This window comes from Chiloscyllium plagiosum, unplaced genomic scaffold (assembly GCF_037043375.1).
Source record: "Chiloscyllium plagiosum isolate Xiang-an unplaced genomic scaffold, Cpla_swu_hap1 HiC_scaffold_44, whole genome shotgun sequence".
Lineage (NCBI taxonomy): Eukaryota > Metazoa > Chordata > Chondrichthyes > Orectolobiformes > Hemiscylliidae > Chiloscyllium > Chiloscyllium plagiosum.
Window position 1 is genome coordinate 17,165,219 of NW_028270182.1, and position 22,129 is coordinate 17,187,347.

Sequence of the window (22,129 nt, forward strand, 5' to 3'; positions counted from 1 at the left end):
GGATTCTCTCATGTCCCCTCTCATTCTTCTAATATCCACCGAGTATCGGCCTAATCGATCTAGTATCTCTTCGTACAACAGCCTTACCGTGTGCAAAATGAACATATATTACTGGCTGACCCTGAGATTGACTAAAGCAGCTAAGATCCCTGAGCCAAGTCATTGTTCAAACTCCATCTATAGACTATCTCTCCTTATAGAAAGGGTTTCTTCCAAGTCCAAAAACATGATGAGATATCTGAATTCACATTCCACCTGCTTCTTATCAGAAAGTAGAACATGATGTAAACAGGGGAATGCACTGGAGAATGCATGGCAACATTAGACATTGGCGAGATTAGTTCACAAGATTATTTTGGCCATCGCAGTGCAAGGATATTTTACTCCATTGCAAAACTCCTCTCGAAACTTCTTCTGGGTCACTGCATAAATAAATGTGTTTGTGCAGCAGCTCAGAAGCTGCAGCATGAATCCCAGCTCCCGTACGAATGTTGGCACAGGAACAGGATATCGCAAGTAATCCAGTTGTCCCAGTACTGAATAAGACATGAAGACCACCCACAGCAGAATGAAGTTGGCTGATATAACAAAGAGCAAAATGATGGATTTCCTTCGATTCTCCAGCTCTGGGTCACTGGGATTCTCTCCACTTCTTCGACCTCGGAGTCTACTGCGGGCTCTGCTGCCCAGTACAATATGCCTGACTGTTAGAACATAGAATGTAGAAAAGTACAGCACACAACAGGCCCTTTGGCCCACGATGTTGTGCCGAGATTTAATCCTAATGTAAAATATAGTAACTTAACCTACACACCCAACAACTCACTGCTATACATGTGCATGTTCAGCAGTCCCTTAAGTGTCCCCAGTGACTCTGCTTTCACCACAGCTGGCAACACATTCCATGCATTCACAACTCTCTGCATCAAGAACCTATCTCTGACGTCTCCTCTATACCGTCCTCCTAATATCTTCAAACTATGACTCCTCATACCAGTCAATCCTGCCTTGGGACAAAGTCTCTGGAACTGACTCTATCTATACCTCTCATTATTTTGTACACCTCTATCAGGTCTCCTCTCTTCCTCCTTCTCACCAGAGAGAAAAGTCCAAGCTTATTCAACCTTTCTTCATAAGGCAAGCCCTCCAGTCCGGGCAGCATCCTTTTTTGCACCCTCTCCAAAGCCTCTGTATCTTTCCTATAGTAGGGCAACCAGGTCTGGACACAATATTCCAAGTGTGGTCTCACCAGGGACTTGTAGAGCTGTAGCAAAACCTCACGGCTCTTAAACTCAATCCCCCTGTTAATGAAAGCCAAAACACCATATGCTTTCTTAACAACACTATCCACTTGGGTGGCAACTTTGAGGGATCTATGTACTTGCACACCCAGATCCCTCTGTTCCTCCACACTGCCAAGAATCCTGTCTTTATTCCTATATTCAGCATTCGTGTTTGACCATCCAAAATGCATCACTTCGCATTTATCCAGGTTGAACTCCATCTGCCATTTCTCAGCCCAGCTCTGCATCCTGCCTATGTCGTGCTGCAGCCTGCAGTAGCCCTCGATACTATCGATGACACCGCCAACCTTTGTGTCACCTGCAAATTTACTAACCCACCCCTCAATCTCCTCATCCAAGTCATTTATAAAACCTTCCAAAGAGCAGAGGCCCAAGAACAGAGCCCTGAGGGACCCCATTCAACACTGACCTCCAGGCAGAATACTTTCCATCTACAACCACTCTCTGCCTTCTGTCAGCCAGCCAATTCTGAATCCAGATAGCCAAATCTCCCTGTATCCCATACTCCCTGATTTTATGAATGAGCCTACCATGGGGAACCTTATCAAATGCCTTGCTGAAATCCGTATACACCACACCCATTGCTCGACCATCATCGACCTGTCTTGTTACCTCCTCAAAGAACTCAGTGAGATTTGTGAGGCATGACCTGCCCCTCACAAAGCCATGCTGACTGCCTTTAATCACTCCACGCTTTGCCAAATTGTCATAAATCCTATCCCTCAGAATTCTTTCCAAAACTTTGCTGACCACAGACGTAAGACTGGCTGGTCTGTAATTGCCAGGGATTTCCTTATTACCATTCTTGAAAAGATGAATAACATTCGCCTCCTTCTAATCCACTGGTACGACTCTTATGGAGAATGAAGAGGAAAATATCTTCGCCAGCAGCTTAGCAACCTCTTTTCTGGCTTCCCGGAGCAACTGCTTAATGTTAATGCATTAAACAGTAGAATCAAGAGAAATGGAACAAATGGTATTATAATGTAATGTGTTTATTCAACAACAACCCAGGCCATTGAAAGCGATACACCGAATGCTACACGGCAAAACCAGGAATTGTTTGAAAGCCAGTATTCAGTGGTGTACAGAAAATACCAAAGTATGTTCTTCAAAAAGCTAAACACTGTCACACTTCCCAGAACCACATCTGCCGTACTGGCTGTGCAATATTTCAATTTCAGTTTCTGGCAACAAATGGCAACAAAACGATCAAAGGTGAACATGACCGTGAACCAGACAGAACAGTCTGTGACCGCGTAAAGCAAGATGGCATGGATGTTACACAAACTGACGCTCCTCAGGAAAATGAACTGCTCCCGGTAGACAATTGGAATCTGCCGCAGTATCAGATCGATGATGATGACAAGTAGAACTGCAAGTGCCATAGCAACCAGTTAGCGAGTCATGCATTTGGAAAGACCACACTTTCCCCGGGACAGGATGGCTATTGCCACCACATTAACTGTGAGGAAATTGAGGAGAGGGAAATTATCCACACTTTAGGAAATAAAAACATTGTTTGGTGTGTTACCGAAACATAAAGATGGCTATGTAAGTGCAGTCATAAAACTCTTTGTTGGAACCTGAAACCAATCAAAGATTCACTTTGCATGCTAGAAATGTATAATTTTACCCATGCCACTCAGTAATATAGATATTCATCATAATTATACCCATTAACAATGCATAATCATATATATAAATGAATGGAATAACATTTCAAAGAAAAAGCTTATATTCTCTCTGAATAAATTTTGAGGTTCATCTATTTGAAATGTTTACTAAGATAAAAGGGTTGAAGAACGGACAGTGATAATCTATTCCCTCTTGTGGAAACTTACGGTTAACTACGCATAGATTTTTGACATACAATATGGTCAAGGATTGTGAGAACTGCACATGAAATTAGGGTAAACTGGGTTACAGAATAACAAGGCAGGCTAGAGATGACGAACAGCTTGCTCCTGCTCCAAGATGTTTTATATTTGTATAAATTTGACTATTTGTTTGGTTATTCAGGGGTATTGTCAGGAAGCACTTTGATACAGTAAAGTACATCAAAGATCTGCTACTAGCTTCAAAACTGGGGGCTCCTGATATGAGGTAAATCCCAGATTTCAATGCTGAGAACTGATTTTATCTTTGCTAGCCAAGCCTAGTAATAGACATGGGCATAAAGGGGCAATGCATTTAAGACACAGATGGGCCATGTTTTCGCAGAATGGGGTTTGATCCTTCATCAGTTGAATTATTTAGACAGAGAATTTTCTTTATTCATTAATGAAAGGTGGGTGTCCCTTACTGCCCCAGCAGTTTTTGCCCATCCCTAAATATACCGAGACAGCCATATTGCTGTGGGTCTGGAGTCACGCATAGACCAGCCGCTCCCTTCCCTAGAGGGTATTAGTGAACCAAAAGCTTCCTTCCTCACTAATCCGCAACACTTTCATTAAGTCTCTTAATTCCAGATTTTTATCAAATTCAGGTTCCAATATCTGCCATGGCAGGATTTGAACTGCTATCCCCAGAATATTAATTGGTTCTCTGGATTAATAATCTAGTGGGAACACTTGCTATGGACCAGACCAGACCCCCTCAAAATATTTGAAGAAGGTTACCTAGACCCTAACATTTTCTAATTGTGATGGTAGATGGGAAGTGCAGTGTTCCAGATGTGATGTGACTGGTCAAACTACTCAACAATAATCCAAACACAATTTATTTAAACACTACCATTAAAGTACAGGCAACAAAAAGAGGAATTTAAAATGCCTTAACTATTGGAAACCTTAACCAAATAATATACAATAGCTATTACTAAATAACTGTTCCAATTTTGTAACATCCCAGAAACACACCCCTTGGCAAAAAGGCAAATTCAGACACAGATTCTCACACAGTTCTCTCATCCAGGAGGAAAATCAATCAAGAGAAAATTCAGAGAGTGTAGCAGCTAGGAAACATTGGCTGGAGCTTCCAACTCTTTTGAGCCCCAAAGGCTTAAAGCTTAAAGCTAAATCTAAAACCTAAAAAGAAAACTCGAAAGCCTGGCCTTTGAGAGCTGGCCACACCCTTTCAGGCTGCTTCCATTGTTCCAACTTTATAAAAAGCCCAAGGCCTCACAGACTGTTTACTTTCTTAGAGAGAGGCCAGAACCTCTGCCTTCCAACCTCTCTTCACAAACAAACCTGGGACAAAATTACCTCTTAAAGTGACAGCATTTTCACTCACCACTTGATCATTGCCTGCCCTTAAATGCAAAAAAATGAGTTCCCAATGAGCACAAAATTAATTGTCCTAAAAACAGCAGCATCAGTGAACGTGGGCCAGTGGGGAAGAGACAGCTGGGGGCTTTGAGCATTTGAACTGTCTTGTTGCTGAGCTGGTGAATGGGTGAGGCCAATGGATTAAAGCAAGTTAATGACATGTCATTAGCGTTGTGAAACCTGCAGCTCCCACTCATGCGGCGAAGGTGATGAAAGTAAGAAATGGGTCCTTGAACTCAATGTCCCCCTGGTGTAATCTTGGGTACCCGCTGCAGTGAGTCACTTACCTGGCACACCGAATGCAGCCAGGATGGGGAAGTACACCGTTTGGATGTCGTACAGCGCCCAGAGAATCTTGAGCTGGATGAGAAAATCAAGCGCCATGTCCCTTTTCCTGACGGATTGCTGCTGATGTTGAGGGCGATTCTCCGATTGACAAGGTGTGAGGATTCTCCTTGCTTTTAAAACAGAGATTCCACACGGGCAGAAATTCTGATCCCATGTTGATCGGATTTAGTTACAGTCACTGAACAAGCAAATCGCAGAAGAAACTTTCACTACACGATTTTCAATACCAGCAATTTAACCACCGTTCTGATAAAGCACTGAATGCAAGGTCAAAAACTACACTTTCATAGATTCTGACAAGTTAAGCTGTTAGTGTGATAACTTATTGAATTGGGCTCAAGAAATGGAGGGTAAAATGATTGTTTCAAACATAATATAGGAAATTAAATCATCCACCAAACAAGCTTTTAATTTCAGTCTGATTTTGTGAACTGACCTTTGTTGCTTATGAAAAGACTGACAACTCACATTCTGCATGATCCATATGTTAAATGAATGTTGGAGTTTAGGCTTTTCAAATACTGAAGAGGAGGAAATAAATGCTCTTCCCTTTGTCAATATCGATGTGGTGTATAATCAAGGCCGTTAACTCATTTGGTAAGAGCACCCTGAATCCACATTCTAACATTTGGTTAAAATCTCATCACAAATTACTTTATGCTTTTTTGATTCTTTCATTAATCTACTCGCAAAGTGCTAACTCCTGCAATTTAATTATCTCTGACATATACATACATCCTTCTTCAGCACTTTTAATTTTCTTTTTATTACTTTCTCTAAGTTGTTATCCTTGCATATGGAAAAGAAGAAATTGTTTGCAATATATAAAGCTGTCATACAGAGTATCTCCACTTGAAAATAAAAGCTAAAATGTTCAAAGTTTGTGTGAAGATTTGTAGCTCGGGTGCTCGTTGCTGTGGTTCTGTTCGCCGAGCTGGAAGTTTTTGTTGCAAACGTTTCGTCCCCTGGCTAGGCGACATCATCAGTGCTTGGGAGCCTCCTGCGAAGCGCTTCTTTGATGTTTGCTCCGGTGTTTATAGTGGTCTGTCCCTGCCGCTTCCGGTTGTCAGTTTCAGCTGTCCGCTGTAGTGGTTGGTATATTGGGTCCAGGTCAATGTGTTTGTTGATGGAGTTTGTGGATGAATGCCATGCCTCTAGGAATTCCCTGGCTGTTCCCTGTCTGGCTTGCCCTATGATAGTAGTGTTGTCCCAGTCGAATTCATGTTGCTTGTTGTCTGCGTGTGTGGCTACTAAGGATAGCTGGTTGTGTCGTTTCGTGACTAGCTGATGTTCATGTATGCGGATTGTTAGCTGTCTTCCTGTTTGTCCTATATAGTGTTTTGTGCAGTCCTTGCATGGTATTTTGTACACTACATTAGTTTTGCTCATGTTGGGTATCGGGTCCTTCGTTCTGGTGAGTTGTTGTCTGAGAGTGGCTGTTGGTTTGTGTGCCGTTATGAGTCCTAGGGGTCGCAGTAGTCTGGCTGTCAGTTCCGAGATGCTCCTGATGTATGGTAGTGTGGCTAGTCCTTTTGGTTGTGGTATGTCCTCGTTCCGTGGTCTTTCTCATAGGCATCTGTTGATGAAGTTGCGCGGGTATCCGTTTTTGGCGAATACCTTGTATAGGTGTTCCTCTTCTTCTTTTTGCAGTTCTGGTGTACTGGAGTGTGTTGTGGCCCTTTTGAATAGTGTCCTGATGCAGCTTCGTTTGCGTGGACAAAGAATTGGACGATGGACAGGGATCAGTGGGTTAAGGGCCACTTTATCGGGTTGGTGACCTGTAACCACTGGGACTCCACAGGGGTCAGTGCTGGGACTGTAACTGTCTACAATAAATATTGATGACCTGGGGGGAGGAAGTGAATGTACTGCAGCCACAATTGCAGACGACACAAAGATATAGGGAAAGGCAAGTTGTGAGAGGGATGCAGATAGTTTACAGAGCGATAGTGATAGGTCAAGTAGGTGGACAAAAATTTGGCAAACCAGAGAAAATGTGCAGGCTGAACGAGGGTGAACAGGTTAATATTAAAATGGAGAAAACCTGCAGAAAGCTGCAACACAAGGGGACTTTGCGGGGACTTGCACATCAAACACAGAAAGCTAACACAGAGGAGCAGCAGCAAATCAGGAAAGCAAATGGAGTGTTGGACCTTACTTCAAGGGGGTTGGAATATATAAAGATCAAAATAAGACAATAGCCCATGCTGTTAGGGGCTAAATACTGGCATGGATAGAGGATTGGCTGACTGGCAGAAGGCAGAGAGTAGGGCTAAAGTAACTGGTGGAGATCCACAGGGATCAGTGTTGCGCCCACAGCTATTCGCGTTATACATTAGCACTCTGGACCAAGGAAGTGAGGACAGTATTATTTAGTTTGCGGATGACACAAAGATAGGTGGAGGGAAAGGTCGTGTGAGGAAGCAGGGAAGCTGAAGAACAGGCGAGGAGAGTGGGCAAAGAAGGGCAGATGGAATACAATGTGGGAAAGTGTGAGGGCATGCACTTCAGTAGGAAGACGAGAGGGACAGTCTGTTTTCTAAATGAGGAAAGACTTCCGGGGTATGAAGCATTAAGGGGCTTCAGTGTCCTAGTTCAGGATTCTGTTAAGGTTAGCATGCAGGTTCAGATGGTAGTTGGAAACACAAATGCAGTGTTGGCATTCATTTCAAGAGGGCCAGAATACAAGGGCAGGGTTGTACTGCTGAGGCTGTATTAAACTCTGGTTGGCTGCGTTTGGAAAATTGTGAGCAGTTTCGGGCCCGGTTTCTAAGGAAGAATGTGCAGGCTTTGGAGAGTTTTCAGAGGAGGTTTACAAGAATGATCCTGGAGATGAAGGGCTTAGTATATGAGGACCGGTTAAGAACTCTTCTCCATGTCCACTGTGCCCAGGCCTGTCAGTATTCTGTCAGTTCCGAAGGATGAAGGAGGATCTGACAGAATACTGACAGGCCTGGGCACAGTGGACATGGAGAAGATGTTTCCATTAGCAGGAGAGACCAGCACTCGGAGTACAGCCTCAGGGGTGAAGAGACGACCCTGTGATGAGGTGGAATTTCTTCAGCCAGACGGTGGTAAATCTCTGGAATTCATTGCCTCAGAGAGCTGTGGAGGCCAAGTCATTGAGTGTATTTAAGACAGAGATGGATAGGCTCTTGATTGGACAAATGTCAGATGTAGTTTCTTTACTCAGAGAATAGTGTGGAATTCACTGCCAGCAACAGTAGTGGACTCGCCAACTTTAAGGACATTTCAATGGTCATTGGATAAACATATGGATGAAAATGGAATTGTGTAGGGTAGATAAGTTTCAGATTGTTCCACAGGTCAGTGCAACATTGAGCACCGAAGGGCATATACTGGGCTGTAATGTTCTATGTTCTCTGTTCTATGGTGAGGGGGGATCAAGGGTTACAGGGAGAAGGTGCGAGAATGGAGTTGAGCAGCATATCAACCATAATCGAATGGCAGAGCACACTCAAAGGGCTGAATGGCCTAATTCTGCTCCTATATCATGTGGTCTTATGGTCTAAGAGAAGGCAAGTCTTCCTGCACCTGTACACACTGCATTGGGAGTAATGTGGGCAGTTTCAGTCCCGAAGGGAAAAAAAGTATAACTTCCATTGGAGGCAGTTCAGAGCAGATACATTCAGATGATCCCAGTTTGGAGGGATTGGCTTTTGAGCAAAGGTCAAACAGGATTGGGCTGTACTCACTGTGGCAGAGGGAATCTCATTGAAACATATCGGCTGCTTCAGGGGCTTGACAGGATTAACGCCGACAGGATGCTTTCACTCGGGGGAGAGTCTAGGACCAGAGGGGCACAGTCTCTGAATAAAGGGGCTCCAGTGTGAGACTCAGATGAAGAGGAATTGCTTTTGTCTGAGGGCTGAGAGTCTTTGGTGATGCTTGTCACAGAGAAATGTGGGAACAGAGTCCTTGTGTTTACTTAAGGCTGAGAGAGAGAGATAGGTGGGGGAATTAAGTGCAAAGGCAGGAAATTGAATGTGTGGATTGTAGGATCGACCACGATCCTATTGAATGGCACTACAGGCTCAAGGGCCGAATGGCCCCTCCTTTTTTTAAATGGTTTTATTTAACAAGTATTTAAATATGCACTTCTGATGCAAAGGGTATAGGGTTATGGGGCAAGTGTTGGAAAATGGGATTAGAGTATTTCAGAGGGACCGAAGGCTGCAGGTTTATAACTCCTTGACAGTAACATCACAAGTGGTGAAGATGGCATTTGTTGCGAATACCTTCATTGGTCCAGAGCATTACGTTGAGGAACGAAAACAGAAATTGCTGGAAAAACTCAGCACAAGATTCCTTACAGTGCAGAAACAGGCCCTATGGCCCAACCAGTCCCACACCGATCCTCCGAAGAGCAATCCACCCAGACCCATTTCCCTCTGACTAATGCACCTAACACTACGGGCAATTTAGCACGGCCAATTCACCCTGACCTGCACATCTTCGGAGTGTGGGAGGAAATCGGAGCACCCGGAGGAAACCCACACAGACACGGGGAGAATGTGCAAACTCCACACAGATAGTCACCTAAGGCTGGAATCGAACCCAGGACCCTGGTGCTGTGAGGTGGCACGTCTGTGGAGAGAAATCAGTGTTAACGTTTCAGGTCAACCTTTCCTCAGAACTGACGATCGCTCAGAAAAGTTGTTTTTATGCAGAAGACCGGGTGGAGTGAGGGGGTAAGGCGACTGGAGTCTCAGGGTCTTCTTTGTGGACAGAATGTAGGTGTTCCACAAAGCTGCCATTTTCCACATTGCCCAGTCTACACTCCAGTGTACCCCAGTGTACCCTCGACACCCCAGTGTAGAGGGGACACCATTGTGAGCAGCGAATGCAGTAGGCTAGACTGAGTGAAGTGCAGGTAAAGCGTTACTTCACCTGGAAGGTGTGTTTGGGCCCTTGGATACTGAGGAAGGAGGATGTACACGACAGATGTTACACCTTCTGTGGTTTAGGCTGTAGGTTTGCTCGCTGAGCTGTAGGTTTGACATCCAGACGTTTCATTACCTGGCTAGGTAACATCATCAGTGGCGACCTCCAAGTGGAGTCTGGATATCAAACCTACAGCTCAGCGAGCAAACCTACACCCTAAACCTCAACCTGAGCTACAAACCTTCACAAACCTTGCAAAAACCTTCTGTGGTTGCAGAGAAGGTACTTTGGGGCTGGAGGGGTGCGGTGTTGGGAGTGAAGGAGGAATGGACCAGGGTGCCCTAGTGGGAACGGTCCCTGTGGAAGGTTGACGAGGGAGGGGAGGGGAATACGTGTCTGGTATCTCCCTGGAGGTGGTGGAAATGACGGCTGATGATCCATTGGATGTGGATGCTGGGGGATGGTAGGTAAGGACAAGGTGGACCCCGTCATTATTGTGGGAGGGGAGAACGGGGGTGAGGGAGATGGGTAAGACCCGGCTGAGGGTCCTAGTGTGGAGAAATCCTCGGTTGAGGGAAGAAGGTGGATGTTTCGGAGAGCCCTTTTGTCAAATCTGGCCTCATGGTGCGATGGAGCCAGAGGAACTGAGAGGGTGGAATACGGGGTGCGGGGTGTGAGGATGTATATTCAAGGTAACTGTGGGGGTGGGTTGGTTTGTAGTGGATGTTGGTGGCCAGCCTATCTCCAGAAATAGATATACAGATGTCGAACACCCTCCCTTGCAGCCTTCCACAAAGTCTGTTCCCTCCAACAAAGTCTGTTCCCTCCAACAAAGGACACTGAGCTTCCAGTTGTCTGCCACTTTAACACAGTGTCCTGTCCCCGGGCCAACATCACTGTCTCACGCTCACTGCAGTGCTCCAGTGAAGCTCAGTGCAAGCTGGAAGAACAGCACCCCATTTTCCGCTTGGGAACTGAACAGCCTTCTCATCTCAATATCGAATTCAACAACTTTAGGGTCTGAGCATCTCATCCGCACTTTCCCCAACCTCCACACGCCAGGCCGTGTTATCACATAGTCTGTTATTATACACAACCCATTATTAGCCACTAATAGTTCCCATTAGCAGATATTACTGCTCCCATGCTGACTGCTACGCACTCCTTTGTCTGTCCAACTGTTTTTCTCTCTCTTTGGCCTCTGCTTCCACCTATTGTTTAGTCCTTACCCCCGCACCCCCACCCTATTTACTGACAGAAACCACCATTTCCCCTGGCTACCATCAGCTCTGAAGAAGAGTCACTGGACCTGAAACGTTAACTCTGATTTCTCTCCACAGATGCTGCCAGACCTGCTGAGTTTTCCCAGCAATTTCTGTTTTTGTTTTTGATTTCCAGCATCCACAATTCTTTTGGATTTTCATGGAGTATAGGAGTTTGGATGTCATGTTGCGGCTGAACTAAGCATTGGTTAGGCCAACTTTAGAGTACTCACACAGTTCTGGTCGCCCTGCTATAGGATGGATATTGTTAAACTAAAAAGGCTGCAGAAAAAGTATTTACAAGGATGTTTCCAGGACTGGAGGGTTTGAGTGATAAGTAGAGGCTGGATAAGACCATAAGAAATAGGAGTGGAAGTAAGGCCATTCAGCCCATCGAGTTCACTCCGCCATTTAATCATAGCTGATGGACATTTCAACTCCACTTACCCGCACTCTCCCCATATCCCTTAATTCCTTGTGAGGTCAAGAATTTATCAATCTCTGCCTTGAAGACATTTAACGTCCCGGCCTCCACTGCACTCCGCGGCAATGAATTCCACAGGCCCACCACTCAATGGCTGAAGAAATGTCTCCTCATTTCTGTTCTAAACTGACCCCCTCTAATTCTAAGGCTGTGCCCACGGGTCCTAGTCTCTCCGCCTAACGGAAATTCCAAGGGTCCACCCTTTCTAGGCCAGGCATTATCTTGTAAGTTTCTATTAGATCTCCCCTCAATCTTCTCAACTCTTAGCAAATACAATCCGAGGATCCTCAGCCGTACCTCGTATGTTAGACCTCCCATTCCAGGGATCATCCGTGTGAATCTCCGCTGGACACGCTCCAGTGTCAGTATGTCCTTCCTGTGCGGCCCAAAACTGAGCACAGTATTCCAAATGGGGCCTAAATAGAGCTTTTCAAAGTCTCAGGAGCACATCGCTGCTTTTACATTCCAACCCACTTGAGATAAATGATAACATTACATTCGCTTTCTTAATCACGGACTCAACCTGCAAGTTAACCTTTAGAGAATCCTGGAATCCTGGACTAGCGCTCCCAGATCCCTTTGTACTTTGGCTTTATGAATTTTCTCACCGTTTACAAAATAGTCCATGCCTGTATTCCTTTTTCCAAAGTGCAAGGCCTCACATTTGCTCACGTCGAATTTCATCAGCCATGCCCTGGACCACTCTCCTAAACTGTCTAAATCTTTCTGCAGCCTCCCCACCTCCTCAGAACTACCTGCCTGTCCACCTAACTTCGTATCATCGGAGCACTTCGCCAGAATGCCCCCAGTCCCTTAATCCAGATCATTAATATATAAAGTGAACAGCTACGGCCCCAACACTGAACCCTGCGGGACACCGCTTGTCACTGGCTGCCATTCTGAAATAGAACCTTTTATCCCAACTCTCTGCCTTCTGTCAGACAGCCAATACCCAATCCATGCCAGTAGCTCTCCTCGAACACCATGGGCCCTCACCTTACTCAGCAGCCTCCTGTGAGGCACCTTATCAAAGGCCTTTTGGAAGTCTAGATAGACCACATCCACTGGGTTTCCCTGGTCTAACCTACTTGTCACCTCTTCAAAGAATTCTAACAGGTTTGTCAGGCATGACCTCCCTTTACTAAATCCATGCTGACTTGTTCTAATCTGAACCTGTACTTCCAAGAATTTAGAAATCTCATCCTTAACGATGGATTCTAGAATTTTACCAACAACTGAGGTTAGGCTAATTGGCCTATAATTTTCCACCTTTTGTCTTGATCCTTTCTTGAACAAAGGGGTTACAACAGTGATTTTCCAATCATCTGGGACTTTCCATGACTCCAGTGATTTTTGAAAGTTCACAACCAACGCCTCCGCTATTTCCTCAGCCACCTCCGTCAGGAGTCTAGGATCTATCAATCTTTAGACCTTTTAGCTTTTCTAACACTTTCTCTTTTGTAATGGTTACCACACTCAACTTTCCCCCCTGACTCTCCTTAATTGTTGGGATATTCCTCCTGTCTCCCACTGTGACGACTGTCACAAAGTATTTAAGTTCTGCTATTTCCTTATCTCCCATCACTAGCCTTCCAGCATCAACTTGGAGCGGCCCAATGTCTACTTTTGCCTCTCGTTTGTTTCCTATGTATTGAAAGAAACTTTTACTATCATTTCTGATATTACTGGCTCGCCTACCTTCATATCTGATCCTCTCCTTCCTTATTTCTCTCTTTGTTTTTGTAGCCTTCCCAATCTTATGATTTCCCAGTGCTCTTTATAGACTCTCTCTTTTTCTTTGATATGTTTCCTGACTTCCTTTGTCAGCCATGATTCGGAGATGCCGGTGTTGGACTGGGGTGGACAAAGTTAAAAATCACACAACACCAGGTTATAGTCCAACAGGTTTAATTGGAAGCACACTAGCTTTCGGAGCGACGCTCCTTCATCAGGTGATAGTGAAAGAATGACGCTCCGAAAGCTAGTTTGCTTCCAATTAAACCTGTTGGACCAAAACCTGCTGTTGTGTGATTTTTAATTTTGTCAGCCATGGCTGTCTAACCCCTCCCTGGATAATCTTTCTTTTCCTTGGGATGAACCTCTGTCCTGTGTCCTCATTTACACCTAGAAATTCCTGCCATTGTTGCTCTACTGTCTTCCCCACTAGGCTCTTTCATCAGTTCCTCTCTCATGTCTCTGTAACTATTTTTATTTAACCATTACATCTGATTTTGCCTTCTCTCTTTCAAACTGCAGACTGAACTCTACCATATTATGTTCGCTGCCTCCTGAGTGTTCCCTTACTTTAAGATCTTTCATAAAGTCTGGCTCATTACATAGCACTAAGTCCAGAATAGCCTGCTCCCTTGTGGGCTCCATCACAAATTGCTCCAAAAAACCACCCTGCAATTCCCTTGTGCAATATCCATGCCATTCTGCTTTATGCAGCCACAGACAGTTCTGTCTGGTTCACTGTAACTTTCACCTTTGATCGATTTGTGGTCATTTCTTGCCAGGAGCTGAAATCTAAATATTGCACTGAAAAGACAGCAACTGTGGTCATAGGAACAGTGACAGGGTTGTGCTTTGTGAAAAACATTTTCTGGTATTTTCCATACACACGTGAATATTGGCTTTCAAACAGTTCTTGGTTTTGCCGTGTGGCTCTCAGAGTATCCCATTCACTGGTCTGGGCCATCGTTGAATTAATCCATTACATACTAACACCATTCGTTCCATTTATTCTAATTCTTCTCCTCAATGCAATGACGGTCAGGCACATATTAATGGCCAGCAGAGCACGCAAGAGACTTCAGTATCGGAGCAACATTGAGAGTCAAAGTGACCCAGAGATGGGCAGTCGAAGGAAATCCTTTGTTCTGCTGTTTGTGATATCGGGGAACTTTGTTCTGCTGTGGGTGGTGTTCATGGTTTGTTCTATATTGAGACGACTAGATTACTTGGAATATTCTGTTTCTGTACCAGCGTTCGTTTGAGAAATTGGCATCAGCGTTTAAACTGCTGCACAAATAATTTTATTTACACTGTAACCCAGAGGAGGATTAGAGAGGAGTTGAGAAATGTAATGAATTATTCCCTTTCATGGATGGTCAAACTATGTCGATGATGAGAATTCACGTTTCATAACAATACTTTGTGCTTTTGTGTCACGTTCCGCTCTTTTTTTTATATTTTGCAAAGGAACCTCGATTATCTGGCTTCCAATTCACAGAATTTCGGATTATCCAAACTAGATCGCAAGGTTCCAATGCGTGGCTGACTATGTTATCCGGCATCGATTATCTGGAACTCGACTAACCGAACGAAATATTCCCAGCCTGTGTCTTCGGATAATCGAAGTTCCTTTGCAGTTCACACTCTGATCCAATCTGAAGTACTAACTGGAGTTACATTCCTGGGCCAGGTGGTCACTATTATAGAGTCAGAGGGATGTACAGCACAGAAACAGACCCTTCGGTCCAACTCATCCATGCCAACCAGATATCTCTTGTATAGCTTTCCCCTCTCACCCTAAGCCTATGCCCTCTCGCTCTGGACTCCCCCACTTCAGGGAAAAAACTTTGTCTATTTATCCTATCCATGCCCCTCATGATTTTATAAACCTCTATAAGGTCGCCTCTCAGCCTTCGGTGCTCCAGGGAAAATATCCCTCGACTATTTAACCTCTCCCTTTAGTTCAAATCCTCCAACCCTGGCAACAGGGAGAAAGTGAGGACTGCAAATGCTGGAGATCAGAGCTGAAAAATGTGTTGCTCGAAAAGCGCAGTAGATCAGGCAGCATCAAAGGAGCAGGAAAATCGATGTTTCGGGCATAAGCCCTTCTTCAGGAATCCGAAATGTCGATTCTCCTGCTCCTTTGATGCTGCCTGACCTGCTGCGCTTTACCAGCAACACATTTTTCAACCCTGGCAACATCCTTGTAAATCCTTTCTGAACCCTCTCACTACTGATGTTCATTATTATTGCCAAGGACAGGTATTAGCTCTCCATAGCTCTGGGTCTGGCATATACTCCCCCAGCAACACCAGCCCTTCAACACAGCCCACCTCTCAGCATAAGGTTCAAATGAGCTCTCCATGGGGGAATGAGCCCTTGTTGAGATCCTTGCTCAATAAAGAGCCACTGCTTTGCAATGTCCCATTATTTGCCGTTTGTTAATCACCTCAGCGTCGGCAGCTTTCTTTCATCACTGAGCCATAACCTTATTGAATGGGGACGCAGACCTGATGGGTTGAATGGCCTAATTCTGTTTCATATCCAATGGTCTCCACTGGCATTTGAACAGAGACGTTGGCGAATCCAAACAGGTATTAGAAGGAAAACCTCCATCAATGCTGAAAGAGCCTCTCTGTTCCTCTTTGTGTCCCCGCACGGCCACACTGGGACAATGAGAGGAAAAGGATCAGTTTCCTGCAGAAATTACGGATCACACCCAGTAACTATGGCACCTTCTTTCGTTTTGTAACTTTCCAGGTAAAGGTTGTGAGTGTTTCACTGAAATGGCAGTGCCCTGAACGTGGCACCTTTACCCCACAGATTGAGAATCGGGCATCATGCCAAGTTGCCCACTTCACTGTCGGCTTCGATTGTAATACATTTCAAAGGTGCCTGAGGAGGTGATTTCCTCGATAAACTCACAGATTCCAGTCCAGCGCGTGCCTGGGGTGGAAAATTGGGGTGGGTTTTCCTTGCATTTTCTGTGCAGCATGAGATCTCAGCTACAACAGAGGGCAGCTCTCCAAATACCTCATGAAGAAAGACAACTAGAAAGGCCATAAGGATAAATATATCAATATAAATAAATATATAACACGGAAAAGAGTGGCCAAAGTAAACGCTGGATGAGAAAGAGTTCTGGATGTAGGTTTGTTCACTGAGCTGGAAGGTTCGTTTTCAGATGTTTCATCACCATACTAGGTAACACCATCAGTGAGCCTCTGGATGAAGCACTGCTGGCACGGCCCACTTTCTATTTATGTGTTTAGATTTCCTTGGGTTGGTCATGCCAATTCCCATGGTGACATCATTTCCTGTAGTGATGTCATTTCCCATTCTTTTTCTCAGGGGGCGAAAATGGGATCCAAGTCAATGTGTTGTTGATAGAGTTCCGGTTGGAATGCCATGCTTCTAGGAATTCTCATGTGTATCTCCGTTTGGCTTGTATGAGTGCATTGTCCCAGTCAAAGTGGTGTCCTTCCTCATCTGTACGTAAAGATATTAGTGAGAATGGGTCATGTCTTTTTGTGGCTAGTCGATGTTCATGTATGCTGGTGGCTAACTTTCTGTCTGTTTGTCCAATGTAGTGTTTGTTGTAGTTCTTGCAAGATATTTTTGTAAATGACATGAGAAGGGAATTTCGGTCATGGGATATGATGAAATGGCTGAAGCATTGAATATTTTGTATCGATATTTTATATCAGTCTTCACAGTGGAGGACAGGAATAACATGCCAGTAAGTGACACAAAGACAAAGGTAGGTGAGGACCTGGAAGCAATTGTTACTACCGATGAGGTCACGTTGAACAAGTTACTGGAGCTAAGGATAGACAAGTCTCCTGGCCCCGACGGAATGCATCCCACGGTACTAAAAGAGATGACGGGAGAAATAGCAAGTGTCCTTGTGGAAATTTTCCAGAATGTTGCAACAGGTAATTGGGAAGGTAAAAGGTCATTGATTAGATTAGATTACATTACAGTGTGGAAACAGGCCCTTCGGCCCAACAAGTCCACACCGACCCGCCGAAGCGAAACCCATCCATACCCCTACATTTACCCCTTACCTAACACTACGGGCAATTTAGCATGGCCAATTCACCTAACCTGCACATTTTTGGACTGTGGGAGGAAACCGGAGCACCCGGAGGAAACCCGCACAGACACGGGGAGAACGTGCAAACTCCACACAGTCAGTCGCCTGAGGCGGGAATTGAACCCGGGTCGCTGGCGCTGTGAAGCAGCAGTGCTAACCACTGTGCCACCGTGCCGCCCACTAAAGGGATTGAGTTTAAAAATAGGGAGGTTATGTTGCAGCTGTACCAGGTGCTGGTGAGGCCACACCTGGAGTACTGTGTGCAGTTGGGGTCTCCTTACCTGAGAAAGGGTGTACTGGCACTGGAGGGGGTGCAGAGGAGGTTCATGGGGTTGAGGGGGTTGGCTTATGAGGAGAGACTGGATTTCAGAAGAATGAGGGGGATTTTATAGAAAACATGTAACTTTATGAAGGGAATAGATAAGATAGAAGTAGAGAGGATGTTTCCACAGGCAGGTGAGACTGGGACAAGAGGGCATAGCCTCAAGGTTAGAGGGAGCATATTTAGGACTGAACTGAGAAGGAATTTCTTCACCCAGAGGGTTGTGAATCTGTGGAATTCCCCGCCCAGGGAAGTGGTTGAGGTTTGCTCAGTAAACGATTTTAAAGCTAAGATCGGTAAATTTGTGAACAGTAAAGGAATTAAGGGATACGGTGAGAGGGCGGGTAAGTGGAGCTGAGGTCATGAAAAGATCAGCCATGACCTTACTGACTGGCAGAGCAGGCTCAAAGGTCCGGACGGCCTACTCCTGCTCCGCGTTCTTAGGTTCTTATGTTTAATGTTCTTATGAATTGTGATGTTGCATTGAACTGGCGCCCACCATCTGTTGGGCCCACATTACCTTACTGTCAGTGCCGTGTTTGGGAAAATCGAATGCCTTGGTCTGAGCAGTGATGACAGCTAACCGTTAAATGGAGGAAGGCGAGGAGATTACAGCCAGGCCATGTTGCCCCCTTGGTCATTGGCCAATAGGGTTCAGGCAGTTCAGTGACACGGTGTAAGCTCCCTGCCTCTGGGAATCGGGTATATTGACGAGTGCAGGGCCAGAGGGCTGTTGTGTAAGGTGGGTCCTTGTTGATAACAGACATTGTTGGGGAGCTGCCTTCTCCAGATGGAAGGTAGATCAAAAGGGGAGAAGGAAGACTGCAGGAAGAACTCCCTAACAGCACTGCAATGAGAGAGCAGTCCTATAGACTGCTGGGACTGTGGCAGCTTTACCTTTAATGCCATTGGGTATCAATGAACCATCCTCAATTGTCGTGGTTGTACACTTCCTTTATCAGATTGACGATAAAGGAACTGTGTGCCTGAACTAACTTGAGAAATGATCAGATTATTTCCTGCATTGGGATCACAAACATTCACAAACATTGAAACCTAACACTGCTTCAAGTGACACTGTACCCTTCAGGACCCGTCTAGGGGCTGGTACAGCACAATACGCGGGGCCCAGCGAGTGTAATGGGGTCACCCAGGTGGACCTCATAGAATAGGAGTTCCCTGATTGGGGCTGTTAACCGGGTCTGATCAGGGAGCCCTGGCTGACAGATACAGACAGGAGGGTCAGAGTTTCTGCTCACTCTGAGATCCTGCTCTGAGGGTGCTGGGTCACTGTCAAGGACTATGCACGTGGAAATAAAGGGTGACTTGGTGACAGGATACCAGCCACTGTGGAGTTATTTCAGTGGCGACGAGAGTAAAAAAAGTCAGCTCCTCAAGAAACTCGCTCGCACCAGTCGTCTTTGAGCTGGGAAAAGTATTTCCTCGTCATGCCGTAATTTGGGAAACTTGTCTCGTTTGATCCTGCCGTTGAGGCCTGGGTCCGGCATGAGGACAGAACGTGTTGCTTTTCCCAGGCAAATGGCCGACGAAAAGCAACAAGGAATTCTCGCAGCGTGTGGACCCACCGCTTTTGTGGTTATTAAGAGACCAAATTTCCCCGAGGCACCAGATACGAAAACCTTTCAAGAGCTTCTGCATGGTAGACTGATTGGCAAGGATTGATCACATGGAAACCAGGGAGAGGTCACCAGTTGGATATATCCGCCCCATGGTCACTGACCAAAAGGTTTCACTCGACTTGATGACATCTGCCATTTCTTGGCCCACTGCCCCATCTAGGCAAGGTCCCTTCTTTGCTGTCTACTACACACCACCAATTTTGGTCTCTTCTGCAAACTCCCTAACCATTCCTCTGATATTCACATCCAAATCATTTATATAAATGACAAAAAGCATTGGACTCAGCACCGACCCTTGCAGCACACCACAGGTCACAGGCTTCCAGTTGGAAAGACTGCTCTCTTCCAAACCCTCTGTCTCCTCCCTTCAAGCCTGTACATGCCTGGACACTATAGCATGGCTAGTCCACCCTAAGCTAAACACTCTGGACTGTGGAAGGAAACTGGAGCGCCCAGAGAAAAACTCAAGCAGACACAGGGAGAATGTCCACACAGACAGTTGCCCAAGGGGGAATTGAACCTGGGTCTCTGGCGCAGTGAGGTAACAGTGCTAACCACTGAGCCACCCTGTCGCCCTAGATAGGTTGCCACCGTTCTGTTGGGCCAAATGGTCTTTTCTGTGGTGTATGACTCTGTGAGTCTATGTCTGCTGAGCTCTGAATCATAGAAAACTTCAGGATGTTCCTTGCATCGTCACTGAGCTGAGCTCTCCCTTGGGTCCTGAGTAAGAAACCATTGAACCCACAGCCACAAACATTATCTGACATTTCTCTGCTGACACGCTTCCTAATTTTTATCAGCCTATTACACGAGGCTGGTTATGAAGTCTGTCCCAACATTAAGATTGCACATTGTTCAGCACCATTCATGACTCCTCAGATAGTGAAGCAGTCCAAATGCAGCAAGATCTGGACAATATCCAGGCTTGGGCTGACAAGTGGCAAGTAACACTCACAATGCACAAATGCCGGACTCTGACCATCACCAGTAGGAGACGATCCAACCAACACCTCCTGGCATTCAATGGTGTTACCATCACGAATCCGTCGTCATCAACATCCTGAGGGTTATCATTGAGTTATCGGAAACTTAATTGGACTCACCACATAAATGCATTGGCTACAACAGCAGGTCAGAGGCTAGGAATATTGCAACAAGTAACTCACCTCCTGACTCCCCAAAGCCTGTCCATCATCTACAAGACACAAGTCAGAAGTGGGATGGAATACTCCCCACTTGCCTGGATGGGGGCAGCTCCAACGACGTTCAAGACACCATCCAGGACAAAGCAGCCGCTTGATTGACACCACATCCACAAACATCCTCTCCCTCCCCCACCAACGCTCAGTAGCAGCAGTGTGTACTATCTACAAGATGCACTGCAGAAATTCACCGAATATCCTAAGTCAGCACCTTCCAAACCCACGACCACTTCCATCTAGAAGGACAAGGGCAGCACAGAAAAGGGAACACCACCCCGTTTAAATTCCCCTCCAAGGCACTCCCCGTCCTGACTCGGAAACACATTGGCCGTTCCTTTGCCGTCGCTGGGTCAAAATCCTGGAATTCCCCTCCCTAACGGCATTGTGCCTCAACTCACAGCAGGGGGATTGCAGCTGATCAAGAAGGCAGCTCACCCCCCCCCCCCCCACTCTCAAGGGGGCAATTAGGGATGGGCAAGAAACGCAGGGCCCAGCCAGCAACACCCATATTCCACAAAATCGATAAATAAGATAAAATTAGGAGATCCAGGTAAATGCAGCTGAGTTCCCTCATTGCTCTGAGTGATCAATGTGGATGCACCCACCTTTGCGAGTGTCATTCAACTGCTAGCCTTCTGCTTTGCAGCTCTTACTGGGACCTTGTATATCTCTGTCGTTTTTGCTTCACTGTTGAGACCTGTGGACTCGGCTGAGCGTCAAACCCAATCATTCACTCCCTAAATCATGAAATATCTCCACATTTCTGCTTTTCAACCCCTTCTCAAGAATACAACACCAAAAACACAGGAACAGGCCCTCAGACCCACCAAGTCCGCGCTGATTCCAATTCTTATTTCGAGTTGCTACTTATTGCAGTTTCTCTCCCTCTGTTTGCTTCCCTTTCCCTCCTGTGTCAAGGCACACCTTAAACATTACTGACGTACCCGCTTCCACCACCTCCACTGGCAGTGCATTCCGAGCACTGGAAACATTTTCCCCGCATTTCTCCCTGAAACTTTCTCCCTCACAACTTAAATCTGCGTCCTCTTCCGAAGTCTGAAGTGCAACGAGACTTGGGAGATCTAGTCCAGGAATCTCTCACGGTAAACTTGCAGACTGAGTCAGTGGTTAGGAAGGCAAATGCAATATTGGCATTTATTTTGAAAAGACTTGAATACAAAAGCAAGCATATTCATCTGAGGCTCTATAAGGCTCTGGTCAGACAATACTTGGAGTATTGAGTGCAGTTTTGGGCCCCATATCTCAGGAAGGATGTACTGGCCCTGGAGTGTGTTCAGAGGAGGTTCACGAGAATGGTCACAGGAATGAAAAGCTTAACATATGAGGAATGTTTGAGGACTCTGGGACTATACTCAATGGAGTTGAGAAGAATGAGGGAGGATCTAATTGAAACATCCAGAATAACAAATGGCCTGGACAGAGAGGATGTTGGGAAGATGTCCCCATTGGGAGGAGGGACTAGGACCCGAGGGCACAGCCTTAGAGGAAAGGGAAGAGCTTTTCAAACAGAGATAAGGAGAAACGTCTTCAGGCAGAGAGTGG

At 45.7% G+C, this 22,129-nt stretch overlaps 1 pseudogene; it reads right to left on the reverse strand.

Moving 5' to 3' along the window:
* Positions 1–342: 342 nt before the first annotated feature.
* LOC148137336 (putative G protein-coupled receptor 139) lies at positions 343–4,957 on the reverse strand (annotated as a pseudogene).
* Positions 4,958–22,129: the final 17,172 nt, after the last annotated feature.